Raw genomic sequence first — 19,186 nt, forward strand, 5'->3', positions numbered from 1 at the left:
TACCTTAGAATGAGCGAGCGCTGGGATACTTAGTCATGGGAAGACAGTCAGTGCTGAGAACAGGGATGGCTACCGCTAGTCTTGGTCTTTTGTTGTTGCTTTTATTTCTTTTCAAAAACATGCTGATGTAGATGTGGGTGAATAACGTGGCATGTGTGCTTAGAAGCTTGCTTTGTGTCTTTCTCACTCCATTCTGTACACAAGAAAATGGTGAATGGTCAGGTGTCCATTTTCTGGTGTCCTTAAAAAAGAGGGTATGGCAAGTGTTGGTGTGTTGAGTTAGCATTGATCAAATTATTATATTTAAGACTGTGATTCAGAATGGCCCAGCAGATTGATTTCATTGCTGTCTTGATGGTGAATGGCATTTTGGATGGGCTCGTTTGGCTGGCTTGTCTTTGGGCACGAATCACAGTAGGACTCTCACAGTTGATGAGGGTTTTAGTTAGGAGTGTCAGAAATACTTTCATGACTGGATTTGCAACTTATTTCTTAATTGGAACCACTTAAAGGACCCGAGTGGTCATCTGACAGTCTTACAGTCTTAAAACTACATCAATATTCGGGAGTCTTTTGTGTACTCAGAAAATGGAAATACACAAAAATCTAGTCCTAAACGGCAGAAACTAGGTTGTAATTATTCATATTACAAAGAAATTTACCTAGGGCACATTTAAGTAAGTTCAGCAGGATAGCATTTGAGTTATAGAGCACCTTTGGAGAAAAACATCATTAGGCAAGGCCCGCCAGTATTTGCTTTAAATCAGATAAACTAGAAGTTAAATATTTCAGTTTCCCTTCTGTCCTTGCTAGACTTAATTCATGTGACTCAAGTCTGGCAAGCCAAAAATCTAAAAGTTTTTCCACCTTAATTTTCACCCTTTTTTGATTAGGCTTTTCAAGTAGGAAAAAACTCAGCATGGTAGAAGTAGGAGCAGCAGTTACAAGATCGTTCTTTGATTGAGCCCTGAACCATTGTCCTAGATTCTTTACGTGTGTCATCTTGGTCATTTCTCACAACTTTCTGATCCTATGATGTAGGTACAGCTATTATCTCCATTAGTCAGATGAGGAAATTGACACCCAGAGAGGCAACCAACTAGCAGGATTCAAACCAGTAAACTCTGACTCCAGAGCCTGTGCTTCCAACCACTCCCTCCCCTGAGAACATGATGTGTTCACCAAGTAACTATTCACTGAAAACCTGCCTTGTACAGAGCCCTCTGAGACACATCAGGGGGAAAGATGGGCGAGAAGGAATGTGTGACTAGGTTTCTGGCTTCCAGAAATGGTGACTAAAACATCCATGAAATAGCTTCTTTGACCTTGTATTTAGCCATCACTTCTGGGGAAGGTCAGAAGGGGAGGTCAGATGTCCTGGAGAAGAGAGGCTTGCAGGGGTAGCGTCATCACACTGAGAGAAGAGGTCAGCAAGACCCTAAAGAGAGCATTTGGAACCTGCGTGATGGGAGAGACCTGTTGAAAAGGTGGGGTTAAGTCCTCAGCAAATTCAGCTGGATGATGAAATTTTCACCAAGCTCCATTAGAAAGGTCAGAGCTTATGAACTCTTACTGGAAAGGAGGCTGGTCTTTCTCATGGTAGGGAGATGCCCTGGAAATGGAAGAGGGTGGGTCTTGGACTCTGGGCTTTTGCGGGTCGTCTCTGTGGTAGGTAGTTGGGGCTCTCCTGTCCCTTAAAGCCTTTGTTGTGGCCCAGTCCCCTTCTAACATCGATTGGTAAAAGACCTGGCGAGACTTCAGCCGCTTACTTTGGACATGTCATCAGGAAAGACCATTTGCTAGAAATGGACATCATTGTTTGTACAGGGTCAGTGAAAATGAGGGAGACCCTCAGTGAGATGGATTGATGCCTAGCCAAAACAATGGACTCACACATACCAACCCTCATGAAGATGGCACAGGACCGGGCAACATGTTGTACATGAGGTCGTCATGAGTTAGAACAACTAGACAGCAACCAACGACAGCAACAAAAGTGCCTGTGTTCTGCTTCAAAGTAGGAATCGTATGTTGGTCAGTTTTGAAGACACTTTCTGGAAACTGTAAGCTCTGTCAGCATTTAGGGGATCTAGTTTTGTTTTGGATTTCTGTGGCGCCAATGCCTTGAAAATAGGCCTGTTGTTATTTCTATTAAGATAGGTTATTTTTAACATATAAACTTGAGATTTTGCCTCAGTTGGTATGGGGGGATCAGGATTGATGATCTAAGAGGACCAATGACCTATGACAAGTGAAACCCAGGCAGCAGTTAAACATTGGATCTAATATCTATCCCAATCCTCAATTTTGTTTAAATTCAAGGGAGCTAGACTTAGGAGGTATTGTTTCTGCCTTTTAAAAAGTTGGAGCCTCATGGACTGACTGGAGGATGGATGAATTCAGGACATTCACCCAGAGGCACCTTGGGAGAAAGGCCTGGTGATTGACTTCCAAAAAATCAGCCATTGAGAATCCTGTGGAGCACAGTTCTACCCAGACACACATGGGGTTGCCATGAGTTAGCGTTGACTGGATGGGAGCTGTTTGTTTTTTTTACCTCAAAGAGTTCTGGGATGGGGTTGCCATTGTGCCTTGTCCCCACCACTTTTGGGAGAGTGGGGTCTGAAGCAAGTCATGAAGGGGTAGGTCTTGAATTGCAATGAGCACTTAATTTTCTGCTTCCCGTTTCTTTCTGATGGGTCTCTGGGGAAGGGTGGTTTTGAAATTAGTAGCAAATAGAGAATTTCAGCCATTGTGCCACCAGCTCAATTATAACTGACCTATCTTCTCTGTTTAACCCGTTGCCGTCAAGTTGATCCCAACTCATAGCGACCCTATAGGACAGAATAGAACTGCCCCATAGGGTTTCCAGGGAGCAACTGGTGGATTCAAACTGATAACTTTTGGTTAGCAGCCGAGCTCTTAACCACTGCACCACCAGGGCTCCTCTTCTCTGTTTAGTACTGTTATTATTTTGGTCGCGTCAGCACAGTCGCTTCAGCAGACGAATAGTGAAAAGGAATCTGGATTAGGAGGCCTGAATCCTGCGTCCTTTTGTCTCACTTTTCAAGCACGCCAGCAGGAACTGTCCTTGACACCTGCAAGGAACCAGGCTCCGATTGGAATGCCAGGATGTGTACAACCTGGGCCCAACTCTAACACCAGTCCTCAGAGCAAGGAGACAGCATCTGCTAGATTGTAAGGACGTGCATAGGACCTGGGAGTGGGAAGTGGTTGGGAAAGGGGAAGTGAGGTCTTAAAATGTGAAGGGTCTGCCACGTGGAGAAGGGTGTGGGGAGAGGTAAAAACGACTTCTAGGCAAAAGAACAGTAACGACAGGCCCTGGAGTATGAAAGCATGAGGCTTATTTGGGGACAGGGTATGGCAAGAAGTCCAGTGCGACTAGAGCATAGGGCTTGGGGGAGGTGTTGGGTGTCCAGTTGTGAGGAGTGTGGACATGTGACTCTTTTTAACAGCCTGGGTCTAGATTGTGTAGACAGTGGGGGCCGTCAGGTGCTTTTAAGCAGGACATGATGCAAGCGGCACTGTGCTACAGAAAGACAGCACAGCTAACCCTTTAGAAAAAGGAGGCCGGGAAGAGACAGTGTGCTCAGTGAAATGCAGAACGAACTTAGAATTTGGTACCATATTTAACAAAATAGTTTCTTCCGTTCCCCCGCCCAAGAGATTTTAAGCCCAGGACATGTGGGCTGCCTTCTGAAGAGTTGTTAAATGATCGTTGAAGGGTGGGGATATTTATCTCCAGCAAATAGACTTCAGTCCAACAATGTTTAAACTTCCTTCATTGTCTCATACTAATTGGTACTTATTTAAACTCATCATTTTCCAGAACTGTTTAGTGGACAGACTGTTTTCTTTTCCCTCAAAGATACTGAGGTGGACCTGGGAGTCGACTTGAGGTGTACTTAGTAAAATGCGATTTATTCATTAGAATCGCCGTTTTGCTAGCTGGGAGTCATGTGGGTGGGCTAGGTGGGAACAGCAGAGGGCTAGCTTACTTACAGTGTTGGATGAAGGCTCCTTGGGCTGAAGGCCTCTCTCTGGTGGTGATAGAATCCATTCATAAAGATGGCGCTGATGCTTACCTGAATAGCATTTGCACCCCATCCCTGTAACCTCCGCCTCATAGATGTTCCCACCCTGATCCTACCTCCCTCACTACAGATGAAGTCAGCCCTGAGAAGAAGAAGCACTCTGCCCAAGACTTACAAAACCTGGGTGCTTGGAAGGAAGTTGGGTAGCAGGCCCAAAAGACAATTGTTGTTAGCTGCTGTTGAGTCAGCTCCGACTCATGGCGACCCCACATAAACATAAGGAAACATTGCCTGGTCCTGTGCCATCTTCACAGTCATTGCGATGCTCAAGTCCATTGTTGCAGCTACTGTGTATCTTGAGTGCCTTCTAGTCTAGGGGCTCATTTTCCAGCACTATATCGGACAGTATTCTGTTGTGAGCCATAAGGTTTTTCATTGGCTAATATTTGACAGTAAATTGCCAGGCCTTTCTTTGTAGTCTGTCTTAAAAAAAATTTTTTTTTTTTTTTCTCCCTAGTCTGTCTTAGCCTGGAAGCTCCACTGAAACCTGTTCATCATGGGTGACCCTGCTTCCAGCATCACAGGAACACACAAACCACCACAGTACAACAAACTGACAGGCGGGTGGTAGAAAAGACAGGGGGTTATTAATTGTTGTAGAGCCATGATGCTGTCTTTTAGGTTTTCAGAAGCCTCTGGCCATTGGGGAGGTGATATTAAATTTTTTATAGGTCTGACTTTATAAATTTCAATGCCTGTACTCACTGACGAAGGGGGGGCCTATCTGTAAAAACTTGGGCATGGCTGAGAGGGTTGTGAAAACTGGACAGGCCCCCTGTAAATTTGGTAGGTTGGGCAGGATCTATACCTTAAAGTTAAAAATTTCATCACCTAAAATGGATTTATGTATTTTATGATTGCAACTGCCTACACCAGAAATCAAGACAATTTGTTGGCAGCCTTTTTTTGTGTAGTTTTGTTTTTTGGGTTGTGCTCTCATTTGAGCTAGAATCATGCCAGAGGAAGTGGGATGCTGGTAAACTGTAGCAGGGCTTTGTGTGGCCAGCAGGGGAGTCAGGGTGGGAAATGGGGCCTCTGGAAGTACTGCTGAGTGCATTCCTTTTGCCTCTGTGACCGGTCGGGGCACACTAGTCGGGAAAGCAAAGCACCGTAATGTTCAGGGCACCGTGCTGGGCGGTTGCTCGTTACTCCGTGTATGTAATCGGCAGCACCACCTTATGAGGTATAGGAATTACTCTCTCATTTTCAAAGACAGGAAACTGAGGCTGAGACGTGAACGCTTGTGAGTTCATACAGCTACCAGGAAGCTTTACAGCTCATCCTTTGTCATAGATAATCTGACCACCCCTGGAATCTGGAGAGTTCTTAACTGAGCAGCTCTGAGCTGCTTGACTCAGTTCATTTGCCTTGATTCTTCTCAACACTTTGCTTAGATTTGAGCGGAACACATTATTCGAATGCTTCAGAATTCATTTGAAATAACCTTAGTTGAGTAGCTACTACGTTTAAAAGGTCACTAGGTCTAGACGTGGTGAAGCCTGGTGGGTCTTGCCTTTGGGCCATTTGCATTATGACCAGGATTTCCAGTGAGTGAGGATCCTGAGCTGAGTGCCCACAGCAAGGCCTAGGGAGCCTATAGGAGTCGTGCCCGCGCTTCCTGGAGGAGCTGACAGCCTAGTGGGAAAGTGCAGGGTTGGTTTGGAGTTTAGGGTGTAATTTGGTGTTGAGGATGGTGTACTAGAAGATGATAGGGTTGGAGGGTACGTGGGGCCAGGGCAGGGGGCCGAATTTGAACTTTCCTTCTGTAAAAAGGAGGGAGTTGCGTAAGAGTTTTTGAGCAGAGAAGGGACAGGTTGACTTGTTGGCCCTGGAGACAGCCTCAGAAGGGGACCTGCTCAAAAGGGAAGCCATGGCTGCATCTGCGCCGTCCGTGGCTGCAGTGGAGCACTTCAGTGTTTATTTCTGGCCTGAGGCAGGGAGCGCATCCCACGTCAGCTGGGACAGGATGGACTGAGCCACGCTCAGGAGCTCTGAATTGCCTTAAGCCACTGGAGTGATGTCTACATGGGGGGAAACTTTATTTCTGTACATCCGTAGACTTGTTTGAAGACTGAATCACATACTCTGGCTGCTTAATATTTGACTTCTTAGTTACCAACTCCAGGTGAGCACCCCAAGAGGGTGATGTGTTTCAGGAAGGGTGTGACAGACCTGCCTTCAGCGTAGCCTCCACCATAGGTTTTGGTTGGGATCCCTTTTGCCTGGTTGCCCCTTTTGGGTGCTTGTTCACTTACACGACATATTGTGTTTACAGTGTTGGTACAGTATGTAGGTTATGTATTTAATATCACTGGTTTACTGAAGGCATTGTTTTCCATTAGGGACTCAAAAGCTTGCCCAGCACATCTTTGTCCTTGGATGTTGTGTATTGAGTCAGGAGAACACGTGGAGCCTGTGGGCTCACCTGGCTCACCTGCTCGAGGCCTCAGGTATTGGTAGCTGTGGGGCTTGAGCCCAGTCTCCCAACTCCCCCCGTCCTCACTCTCCATTTGTGAATCACGCTGGCTGGGTCGTTGGCTGTTGGTATTCCTGGTGGTGACAGATAAGCTGCCATTCTCTGCCCCAGCCCAAAAGGAGAGAAGGGCAACATTGGGTCTGGATGTATGACTTTGACTGATAATTCCTCCAAGTCATTTTTACCCTCCACAGCCAAAACCCTGCAAAGTAGAAACCTCCTTTCCATTCCTGTCCTGTGCTCTTTCAACCTTCTGATGAAGCCACATGTGCCTAGAAGAGAGGCAGCAGAGCCAGGGCTGACATAACCCACACACTTCAGCCATCACCCCGTGACTCAGATTCAGTGGTGTTGTCTTTTCACAACCACCACAAGCCCATTGGGGTCTCTGCTCAGCGCCTGGTATCGAGAGCCTCTAACTCACTGTGCTTATGCCGCCTCCTGTTTCAAATGCTAGCTGTGGGCCCCACTAGTGAAGGATGCCTTCCTTGCCCTCTCCCCATTCACTTTGGTTAACAGTAATTTTCAAAAGGCCGAGATGGCCCCATCATGTGGCCACCATGTTAAATGCTTTGTGTGCCTTGTCTCTGTTAGTCCACAGAGTGGGCCTGTCCAGTTGGTGTAACTATCCTTATTCTGCAGTTGTAAGAAAGATGGGATTTGGAGAGATCATCCTGATCAAGTCAGATACTCTTTATATGTAGGAGGCACTGGATCCCCACTTTCTGTACTTGATCTCATTGAATCCGTGCATCAACCTTTTGAGGTCATTGCTATCTCCATCTTACAGATGGGGAAGCTGAGATTCAGCGTTTCATTAACTTGCTCAAGGTCAGTCCAGCTAATAAGTCACAAAGCCAGAATTTGAACTCAGACCAGAGTACTCTAGTACAAGTGCTCCTAATCTTCTCTGGTTTGCTTTTGCTTGTTAAGTAATAATTTCTAGTTTGGGATGATGTAAGGTTGATGACCTTTACTGAATTTGTTTCTAATGCTTTTTGCATTTTAGGAGGGGGAAGAGAGAGAGCTAACATTCATCAGGCCCTCATTAAGTTTCAGGCACGTATTGTGTTCATCCCACCAGAGTGTGAGCTCCATGAGGGCTTGTTCTTTCTGTCTGTTTTGTTCCTGGTGCAGCCTAGGCATTTACAGTAGTGCCTGGCACATACCGGTGCTCAATAAATATTGGCTGAATGAATGAATGAGGCAGGGGTTATTTTACCCGTTTTACAGGTGGAGACAGATTAGTTGGGTAACTTGCCCGTAGGCACACACCGTGGTTGGAAACTGCTTTTGCTTTTCACACCACGGGTCCTTCTTTTTTTCTTTATTTTATTAAACAGACCTCCTTTATGCATAAATGGGGGTAATCAGATCTATGTCGTCATGGATTGTGGAGTATTATATAAATAACACTGTAAATACTTGGCCTGTGTCTGGCATCGTGTAAGCTTCTGATAGGTGGTGGTGTGTGTGCTGTGTTTGAAGCTTCTCTCCTGAATTTGCCTTCATTTTGGACAGGGTTGCCACACAGATGAGTAAAGCTGAAAATGTGCTAGCTACTGAAACTCTTAAAAAATGTTTTATCAATCTGACATTCCTATCTTTGCTCTGCTGTCTGTCGGGCGACACGTGTAGTAAAATGGGTGAAGTCAGTTTAACAGCACCCTGGGCAAGTGGACAAGTAGCTGCTCCGGGATTGGTTTGATGAAACGGTATTTGCATCTTCTCTGCTTACAATCCTGCACTCTCGCCCTGGGAGGAACTGCAGGGATCACACTCCAGTTACACCCCCTTAATTGACAGGTGAGGAGAATGAGGCCCGGAGAGATGCAATGGGTGGGCTGGAAATGGAACCTCGTCTCCTGCGGTAGATGCTCTGAGGTATCAGGGCACACCTGCCCCATCCAGCCTGCATTTCTGTCCTCAGTGGGCTTGTCTGAGCGCTTCTCTAGAGCCACAGGTGTTACTGCTGATGCACTTATTGACAGGTGTTGTCAGTGTTCCACCAAGAGCCAGTCAGTCAAAACCACACTACTATCTAAACATTTTTCCTCATTAGAAAGTGTTCACATTCACTCTAGGTAATACCAGGGGGTATGAAGAAGATAGACGACCCATTATCCTGTCGCTCAGATTACAAAGGAAATATTCCTAAGTATTAAAAATTGTTCTTCCCGTTAGATGTTTGTTTTTTATTGTGCATATAATTCATGTTCATTGTAGAAAAACTGTTTAAGTGAACAAAAAGGAAAGAAATCCTAATAAAACAAAAAAGATTAGAAAATGAAATTATTTTCTCCCATGATTCAGAGATACACACACCATTGATAATGTACTATATATCCTGCTACATGGTCTTCTATGGGTATATACACATATATAAAAATGGCATTTATTGCATTTGCAGACAATAGAATACAAAAATCCCACTTTGCACTTGTCTTTAAGATAATTATGCCACATGTATTAAAAATTTAATATGATAAATATTTTCTGACTATTAAATATTCTTTGACATGAAAATCACATTATTTTGATGTGGCATAATACTTTTTTTTTTTTTTTTAAATCATGGATTGGTGTTTAAGGGATTCTTCCTGGTTAAATGAACGACCTAGGATTAAAATTTCTACTGTACATGTTAAATACATAGTTAATCAGAAATTGATTTATTCTAAAGGGGAACATACTGAACAGACAGAATGTATTTTTTGGAAAGGGTATGATCCGTCATGCTATTACCTTGAACAGCTGAGAGTCACCGATTAAAAACAAATTGAGCAATTCAAAAAATCTAAAGGATCACATTCTCTTAAGAGGAAGATGTTTTACCTCTTACATGGGACATTGTGCTGCAGAGATTCCAAACGATACGATACTTACCTGTGGTTGTAGATTTATGCTTTAATCAATGTCATGTTATTTGGACATTCTAGCACAGTTTTTCCCAATCTTTTCAGGTATAAGGCTGTCTTTTAATGTTAAAAAAAAATTTTAAGCCCATGCATGATTTTAATTATATTTTTAGAATCTGTTGGGGAAGCTGTATTGACAAAAAGTTCTTTTAAAATAACATTTTTAGTGGGCTGTATCTTTATGACAACAGCATCTTCATACATTTGTAAAATAGGGGTACAATATGGAAGATTGACTTGATGAGCATATGAATAAGTGTATCCCTTGAAATAACTCCCTAGAGGACCCCTGCCCCATAGGAAGACAGATACTAACAGATACTACAAATGAATAATTCTAAGGTCTAAGTCATGAAAGTAACTATTAAGTCAACTCTGAACTGCAAGTAGAATTCTTTAACTCCACGAGCTGTTGTGTAGGTGGAGAAGGGAAGGCAAACAGATCTGAAGTCCATTGTGTCACAAATCATGAAGATGCGTTTTGTTTCCTACCTGTTCATCTCCTGAACAGTGTCTAGAGCTGCCCTTAACATCACCTTGATCTCATCGTTTCAAAGGAAAGAATGTTAAGACAGATGAATTGAATCAGCCAGATTGTCAGAGATTTCAACATACCTCGTGACATGTCTCACTTGGCTCTCTTAATTAATCTAATATGACCTGTTAGAGAAAGAACTGGATGTGTTAGCCAGGAGACTAGCTTGATTATGGTTAATGAAAAGATAATAAAACCTTGTGCCTCAGTTTTTCCATCTGCAAAATGGGCAAAATATCTTCCCTTGATCATGGCCTTAGGGGGTGACATAATGACACCCTTATGCAGTATTTTCTTTCTTTTTAGTCAGTAAAAGCAAACAGAAAAACCTTTGTGAGGAAAGAAACTATTGTACTTTCATATAAAGGAAAAGTGCCATCACTCTAAGGGGAATTCTGAACATCCTGAAAGCTTTACAGCAAAGGAACAGCCAGAAGACCAGTCAGTGGAATGAGACCCCCTCAAAAACCTTATCTCCACTCCTTTCCTCTCTTTAAAATGAGGGTGCTAGTAACTTAGTTATTACTCAGCAGTGATGCTTCCCATGAAGGCTGTCCTTGGGTTCTGACAACAAAGTTCTTATACTGTTTAGCCCCCTTAAAATGGACGAGGGGCCTCATCTCTTGAGATTTCTTTTATTATCTGAATGAAACGCACCCCAGTGTTGCATCTTTTTTCTAGAAATCCGGGCTGGTAGTAGGTGTTCTGTTTAAGTTTTATGCAGTGTCTGTGTATTTTCAACATGTTTCATGTGATATTTGGCTTTGATGGGCTTTTCAGGAAGTCTTCAGCAGTGTCTTAGCAAAATGGGGTGCACAATAAGTACATATTAACTTAGAGCGAAGAGTGAGGTATGGGAATCCAGGACACCAAAAACACCCTGTTGTTTGGGTTTCTTACAAGTAATAAAACTGGCTTTTACAGAACAGGGAAAACTACTTTTATGAAGAGGTCGACATGTGACCGGAGAGGCAGCAGACCTGGGTAAAGGGCTCTGCTCTCTAGTACATGGAGTGTGGCTGTTGCCATCTGTGCAGTGGGACCCATACCTCCTCTGACCACTGGTGCCCTCTGTGGTGAGGCCCCTGGGTACTAGGCCATCAAAGGCAACAGTTACTTTTGTTGGATACTGACCTCACAAAGGTTTCTGGGGAAAGAACCCTCCAAACATAACGTCAGGAATTCCAAAGCACTTTTACAATTCCGATTCCAGTAGAGGTTGGATTAGAAAGGGGACTCTGTCAGCACCCTCTCTTCTGCCTTTGTTTTGTAGATGTTAGTTATTATTATTTTTTTAATAGAAATGAGTTATCAGTTTTATCTTAAGGATTTGGGGTTTGCTTTGTTTTGAAAAATTATTTAATGAGGGCTTTTTTTTTTTTTCAACTTCGGTAGCTTTCTTCAGGTCCCAATGACTAGGCAACATAGAGATATAGTAAATAAGCTCTTAGTAAGAGATATTATTTGAAGAGGGGGCCTATGAATACATAATAAATTTATGAATACGTAAGTGAAGTTTGCTCTGAATCTACCTTATTTTTTGAGCAGGAGAAAAGATGATTTTTAAGGCCTGTTCGTGCACAAAGTAGTGAGTAACAAGTCTCAAAAAGCCATTTAGATCTATCTATAAACAAAGCGTAAATATCTTTCTTCAAAATGAATTGAGTTCTGAACTTTGATGCTTTCAAGAGTGCTTTATTATCAGGTGGCTTGTAAGAGCATGTCGTTAATCAGATGTGTGTGTTTCCCTTAGAATTTCATTAAAAAGGTATGCATCAGTTCACATCCCCTACATGAGGGGGCAGCGAAAACAGAAACTTGATAGAAATATTGAGGAGGGGAAAAGATAAAGCCACCAGTGGCACCTGGGCCTCCTTTCACTTCCTTTCCCAGCCCGGCCCCCTTGAGGGGTTTTTGTGTTCTTCAAGAAGATGGAGGAAGCTGCTGCAGTTGGGGTGATCACTCCAGGTCTTAGGGTTTCACTGGATCTGTGAACAGAGCAGAGAGGAAGGGAGTGGCTCAGGACTGGAAGTTCCTTCTCCAAAGCCTTGCTGACTCTTCACAGTCCTATCCCGAGGCAGTCCTCATCTGGGAGGGGAAGCAAAGACTGTGCTCTCTGGGTTCATCCTGAGCCTTGCCCCGGGCCACCCAGGGAAGGACCTGTCTTCTGGAAAGCCTGCTGGGAGGGGAACAGGGAGTTGGGATTGGGGGGGCAGGCTGCTGTAGTTACTGCCATTGTTTGAGTACAGACTGAGCTATGGCTCAGAAGTTGTTTGTTTCTTGGCTTTTTTCTCCAGATTTTGACATTAAATGAATGCATTCAGTAGATTTGTGGTTTGCTAATATGGGCATAATATACATCTACATATTTGGGTGCTGAATATATATATAGGCAAATAAAACCAAGAAGTTAGATGCTAAACTAGTTGTTGTTTTACTGATTAACTGAAACTAGCCTAACTGGCCGAACTGTTGGAGCCAAACTACTCCAGGTGGTAATTTTTGTTTGATCTACTAAAAAAGTTCCTGGGAAAGGTGAAGTGTTAAATCAAGGAGAGGAAGGCTAGTTCTCCATAAATTCTGTGTTGGCCCGCCCTCTGTGGTGCTGGAAGGGAAGGATGGGTGAACGAGTCACTTCACGGCCGCCTGACTCCTCCTCTTCCTCTCACTGCCTGGGGCTGCAGCTTCACTTTTCAGAGCATTGCTCTGCTGTAGGCCAGGGTTGTATGTTAAGAGTATTTTTCAGTATTATCACTTATCACTCTGAGACTTTCCTTGCATATTCAGGAGTAACTAGTGTAACCCTTTAGTTCTTTTCAGAAGCCCTCATCACTTACTTATGCCCAGTCAGGAAGATGAATAATGTTAACTGATTTACTGTCACTGCAAAAAAAGCATTAGTTAATTAGACTTTTATACCTCAGTCAGATGGCATTAGACACCCTTTGTGCACTTTAACTCAAGGATGTTAAAGACCTAAATCTTTGAGAAAAAAGAAGAGAAAGAAAAAGGACAGGCACTTTTCCAGTTTAAGCTGCCTGTTGGTCCATGTTAATTAGGCATTTGTCCCCTAGGCTGGAGGTGATAGAAAGTGCCAGTTACTGTGGTATTTAACTGACAGCAGACTATCGTCCAAGTGATTGAGTTGGGCCCAGAATTTTCTCTTAATTGGTGGGAAGGAAAACTTAGGCACACACCCAGAATAAGGAAGAAACTTACATTTCACATTTAAAAATTGTATAGGATCTGGAGAACACTTGTGTATTTTTCTTTTTTATTGGTTAAAATATACAGATTAAAAACTAACAACAGAGTCTCCTCCAAATCTTGAGCTACCCAAAATGATTAGCTTTGTAAGCCTTCAGTAAATGAAAGTTTAGTAGTAATTGTTATCCAAGGTCAAAAAGTTGTTCTTGTTATGCAAGGCTTTTATACATGTACTTGTCTGTCTATTTGACACTATTTTAAAAATGTTCTAGAAATTGACACTTAATTTTCCATCTTACAGTCAGATTTCTTTGTTGATACCAGAAATTCTAAAGTGGATTAAAGCATCAAACCGTATATACATTTTAAACCAATATATGGTGGCATACTAAAAGAAAACCGTTGTAATGGTTTCATGGGAGTAATTAGATGAAGTGTCCTTGTAAAAAAAAAAAAAAAAGATTTAAGCAGCTTCTTCCTAGTTGCTGGAGAAGGTAATCCTCAGTGGCAAGAGTGTAGTTTACTTTATTCATGAGGTATGTAAAACAATCCCAAAAATAATGAGAAGATTTTTTCAAACTCGGGGTAGCCTTATTTGACTTTAAATCTTACTCATTTTGTCTGTGGTTTCTAGCCAAGGGTTCACACTTGGGAGAACACATCATTTTTAGTACTGAACTACTTTTTCGTGCACTGAATGAATGCAATATGTTAACACTCCTGTATGGCCCAGAATTGCTTGGCTGCCCCTTGCCCTGCCTGCCTGGTACTGGCTGAAAAGGTACCATTGTTTGTTCTGCAAACACTGGGTGATGTTTGTTTCCAAGGTGACTGGTTCTATTGCTGCCCTTTAAGCTAGGGGGGATGGGGGAAGAGAGAAAGTTGGCTTTAAACACCTGAGAGCATCTTGTTCTGGATACAGTCTGTGTGTGTGTATGTGTGTAAGTTGAAATTTTCTTTTAACTGAGGTAATTGGAGAACAAAGGAATAGTGTAGAAATGGGAGGAAGAGACTATTAGTGAATTAAGAATATCAGTAAGTTTTGATATTTAACTCAATATGCTTAGAGTGAATACAATAAGAAAAGTTAGAATTAAAGATCTGATTAGACTGAAATTAACTGTGTTTACATTTGGAAAACTAAAGGGTTAAGGGAAGAAAATATTTTAGCTGATTACTGTTGAAATGTTGTATTTATTTTTGTATAAATTAGTTCCTCAGAAACCTATAAGCAGGTATTTAAATGAATAAATGTTTAAGAGTATAATTAAAATAGGTTATTGATCTGGTAGTTGGGTCTTCTATAAGAATTGTGAAAGAACATGAGATATAAACAGATTTGTTGCAGTTTTAAGTTCTGTGAAGAAAAGAAAGAAAAATCTGTTAAATAATTGAAGTATATTTGTGCCAAAACTTTTCTAAAAAGATAACAAAAATGCAGAAAAATAATAGCATCTTTTCATATTGGTGATGAATATTGACATTCATTAGACTGGAAATTTGTTATTTCATCAGTTAAAATTTTAGGTTCAAAAATAGGAAAAAAAAAAATCTTTCTTGGTCTGGTCCTCCACCTCCCTCCCCTTTTTATTGGACATGGATGCTGTTAACAGAACTTTGCCTTTCGCTCCTATCGGGTTTAGTACAGTTCACGCGCAGGTTTCAGTAAACATTAACTACTTTTATCAGGGCTTGCAGTGTGCTGAATGGTTAGCAAAGAGTGTGTACTGCAAGGGACAGATGAAAATGAGAGATTCCAAGGTCATATGGATGGTAGAATTTTTAAAAATTATTGAGAATTTAGGGAAAAGACAACACGTTTCATGCTTTAGGATAAATATCCCCTCTTTGAAAATTATTGAGAATTTAGGTTAAAGACAACACGTTTCACACTTTAGGATAAATATCCCCTCTTTAGTTATGTGGGCCTAAGACAAGGCTACTTTGCCTAGCATTTTTATGTACTGAGGCTAAAACAGATTTGTTCAGATGCTCCATCTGAGTGGTGAGGAAAGTGATTTTAGAACATTGTTTTTTCTTTCCTATTTTTTTTTCTATGTTCATTAAAAAGAAATAGATTTACTCAGGGCTGACTTCTAGGATGAAAAGTTCTCAATGTAACATTTAATTATGGTGATTCTGAAAGATCTTTTTCAATTTTTTAGGGATTTCCCTTTCTCCAGGATTACTGGGGATTGTCCTCTGATAATCAGTTTGATTTCCGGAGTTGGCACAATAAGTCATAAACCAAGTGGTAGAATGAAATATTGCTAAGTATAAACAAAATATAGGGTAAAACATGCGTGTTTCAAAAATCGTATTCTAAAACATTTGCCTCTATCCTAGAAAATAGTAATTTGTATTTATTTTTGACTTAAAATGACACGTAAGTTTTAAGGTTACTTAGAATAAAAATTATTCTCCACCTGCCCTTCCATGCAGCGTGTATCGTAGCACTAGGAGTTTGCCACTGGGCATCCTTTAAGTCCCTTAGCTGGACAGTCGTTTACAGGTCTGTTGAAACGATTATGGCAAACAAGTCTGCAGGTTTAGAGTTGTGAAGAGAAAACGAATGCCCTTTAGGATTTTGAAGCGTTGACTCGCCCCTGGAAGATGGACTTTCCTGTCCTCTTCTGGCCCAGGTTTGTAAGCGTTAGGAATGCGGGTGGTTGGATTGGTTAGGTTTAAATATAGCTCAGGGAGTGAAGTATTCAGTGGAAAGATCTGCTGGGCGCCGCCGGGCACCGTCCACCCCGTAGCTGTTCTTGGGGAGGTGAACCTGGGCAGGCAGGACCCTTCCCGAGGAGGAAGGAGAAGGCCAGCCCGCCACGGGCTCCATGCAGCGGACCCCGTGTAAAGCGAGCTCCACCTAAGGGAAACGAAAGTTTTCATACAACTACGCGCGGGAGCCGCCGTCTCGGGAAACTCGAGTTCGTTTCCCTTCTCCCAGGAGGGCGGCGAATGGCCGGCCGGGGTCTCTGGAACCGACCATCCGGCTCCGGCCGCCCGCCCTCTCTCGGCTCCCGCCTTGGGTGACACCTTGTGCAGGGAAGGAGCCCGTCAGTCAGGGCGGCGGGCGCCGATTGGCTCGCCGGGCGGCGGGGCGGGGCCTGTGGGGGGGTGGAGCCTGGCCCCTCGGACTTTGGCCCGCGGCTTCCTGCGGCGAGCGGCGCGGACCGGCGGGCGCGGGCGGGTGGCGAGGAGGCGGTGTTTGGAGCCAGCTTTCTGCTGTGAGGGAGCGTCTGCATCTCGCAGGAGACCTTGACGTGCTCGGCACCGCCACGGGCAGAGCTGCATCTGACTGCTGAAGTAACCATTTAATGAACAACCAAAGATCCTCAAAGAGCCCGTTAAAGGTTGAGGTTGTTAAAAAAAAAAAAAGAATTCCTCCCTAGGGGGTATGAGGAAATGTGGACGCTCTGAGGGAGTCGCTCTTTTTCTTTTTTTTTTTTTATTATAAATTTGCCCATTTAGTCTATGGTCTTTTTTTTTTTTTTTCCAGACGTTTTGCGTAAGCATGAGCTACACCACATTTTGTACTTATTTCCCAGTATCGGTCTACTTTAAAACATTTTGTTTACCTGATGGCTGTTTTTAAATGAAAAGTTATTAATTAGAAAATTATCCACTAAGTGCCCCCCCCCTTTTTTTTAAGAGGAGGGGTGGCAGAGATTACCAGCAGTTAATTTGGAACCGGAGGGAATAGGAATTGGTGTAGGAGAAAGTAGAGGGGAACCGCTGGTGTGTAATTAGACCAGGAAAATGTCAGCAATAGGTCTACTGAGCTGGAAGCCGGACAGCTTCTGCCACCGGCTGCTTCTGGCCCCTTCTGCAGAGTTATTAAGCAACGTTTTCCCCTTTCTAAAATGATTTGCCTTCTGAAGATGAAGCCAGAGGGGCGAAACAGCCTGTTTAACCCACAGCTGCTTCACGTGTTCAGTCCTCAGCTGGGAGTTCAGTCTGACTCATTTCACAGCCATGCTGGAGTTAGAACCCGGTGCCCCTGTCATTTTGCACCCTGCCTCTTCAGTCACCCCTCCTGAAAGTGGAGTGCCCCTGTCATCTCCCCATTTGGTGATCTACCTCAACAGTCTCTATGGCCAGAATCGGTTTGATAATAGTAATAACCTGTTCAGCTGTGATGCAGTTTCTTAGTGTTCAGTATTTAAAGGACCTAACCAGTGAGTACAGCAGATGCTTGTTTGGTAACGATCAGCGTTAGGACTGATGGCTAAAGGCCACCTGCCACGGCGGCACCTTGCTGAGTGTGATCTTTCTTCCTCCGAGACAGTCCGTGTGGTCAGGCCTCACCGCTGGGCAGGCCCACTCTGTGACTGAGACACCTGTGGATGTAGCACGTGGCTCCTGCTGCTCCACTCTGCAGCCATGTGACTGGCAAAACCACCCAGCAGCCAGCTTTCTGAACCAGGGGCACTACCATCTGCACCCGGAGGCTGTGCCCCTGCTCTGTGAGCAGGATATGAATGTAGAACAATTTCAGTGGCTTACATTGTACCACCTTTTTGACTTGTCTCATTTTCTGTATGCCTTATTTTTATGCCACTTCCCCCTGGGCTGAAGCATATAAAACAGTGATTCTTAACCAGGGAAAACTTTTCCACAATACACATGCCAGGGCCCCACCCCAGGAGATTCTGATTCAGTAGGTCTGGCTTAAGGCTAGGGCATGTCCATTTTGAAAAAGTTTCCCAGGTGATTCTAATAAATACCTCTAATCAGGCTTCGATAACTGTGTTATAAACAGGTTATTTTTACACATGTGTTTGAAACTTGTGTTGAGATGAATGAATACATTTGAGCCACTGGGACTTTTTAAAAAAATATTTATTAAAGAGTTGTTGTGTACCGTCGAGTTGATTCTGACTCATAGTGGCCCTACAGGACCACTGTTCCACAGGATTTCCTAGTATGTAATCTTTACGAGAGCAGATTGCCAGGTCTTCCACGGACTACTGGTGGGTTCAGACCCTTCAGTTAGCAGCTGAGCACTTAACCATTGGGCCACCAGGGCTCCATGCTGAAAGAGTTAGGAGATGGTAAATAAACCTAGAAATTCTTCTGTATGTTGCTTGCTTGTTGCAAACCTGAGTTTCCTATTAAATGAGGTGTCGTGGTACCTGTGCTAGCACCCTGACAGGCCGCCTGCCTGGTAGGTGTAAATGCCACTAATTAATTTTTTAAGAAGTTGGAGCTCTGACAGAATTACCAGGGATGCTGAGTAGCTGGTACCAGATGTTTCTTTTGTTAGGGACATGGAGAGTCAGTGTCACAGCAATAAGGCTGTGGATGTTAACCCCATGAACTGGGGCTATGGATTTTGGGGATGTTGAATATTTTCTTAAAACCAGAAAGGGTGAGGAAGGCTTCAGATTCTGGTTTCTACTCAGGCCTTTTCCCTCGAGAGGATCCTTGCAATACTGTATTGTCTTCTGTAGAGGTGTTTAGTCAGTTATCATTAGGCCCAGCTCTTGTTGGAAAAGGGTAAGTGGTACTCGGGGCCTCTTTATCTAGACCTCTAGCTCACCGTTTTGCCACAGCTGCAGTGACAGCCTGCCTTTCTAACTGAATTCAGTTCTCTCTCCACTCCTTTTTTGTGGAACAACAGGAAAGTCAGCCGCTCATCATTTCGTTTGCAGACTTTATAGCCTCTGAACAGCCTCTGGGTTTGCAGTTTATGAATGCACCATTTGTTGTTTTGAGCACAACTGTTAGATACAACTGGCGGGCCAGCCCACTCTGCCTGAGACCAGCGGGCATCACTGTGGCCTTTTTTTTTTTAAACTTTTTTTGTGTGCATAGGCCTCATTTTTGCTTTAAATACCACCATTTTGTTTACATTAGAGTTTCTTTGACCCAGGTTACATTTTTCAAATGTAAGTTTTAGAAATAAAGACTTAATTTGCTTAAACTGTTA

The 19,186-nt window shown here is 43.2% G+C and overlaps 1 protein-coding gene across 6 annotated transcripts in view; it reads left to right on the forward strand.

Annotated features, from left to right (window-relative positions):
• Positions 1 to 19,186, forward strand: part of RREB1 (ras responsive element binding protein 1) — a 145,572-nt gene that overhangs the window by 14,447 nt on the left and 111,939 nt on the right. The window lies entirely within an intron of this gene.

Source organism: Loxodonta africana, chromosome 1 (genome assembly GCF_030014295.1).
Source record: "Loxodonta africana isolate mLoxAfr1 chromosome 1, mLoxAfr1.hap2, whole genome shotgun sequence".
Classification (NCBI taxonomy): Eukaryota; Metazoa; Chordata; class Mammalia; order Proboscidea; family Elephantidae; genus Loxodonta; species Loxodonta africana.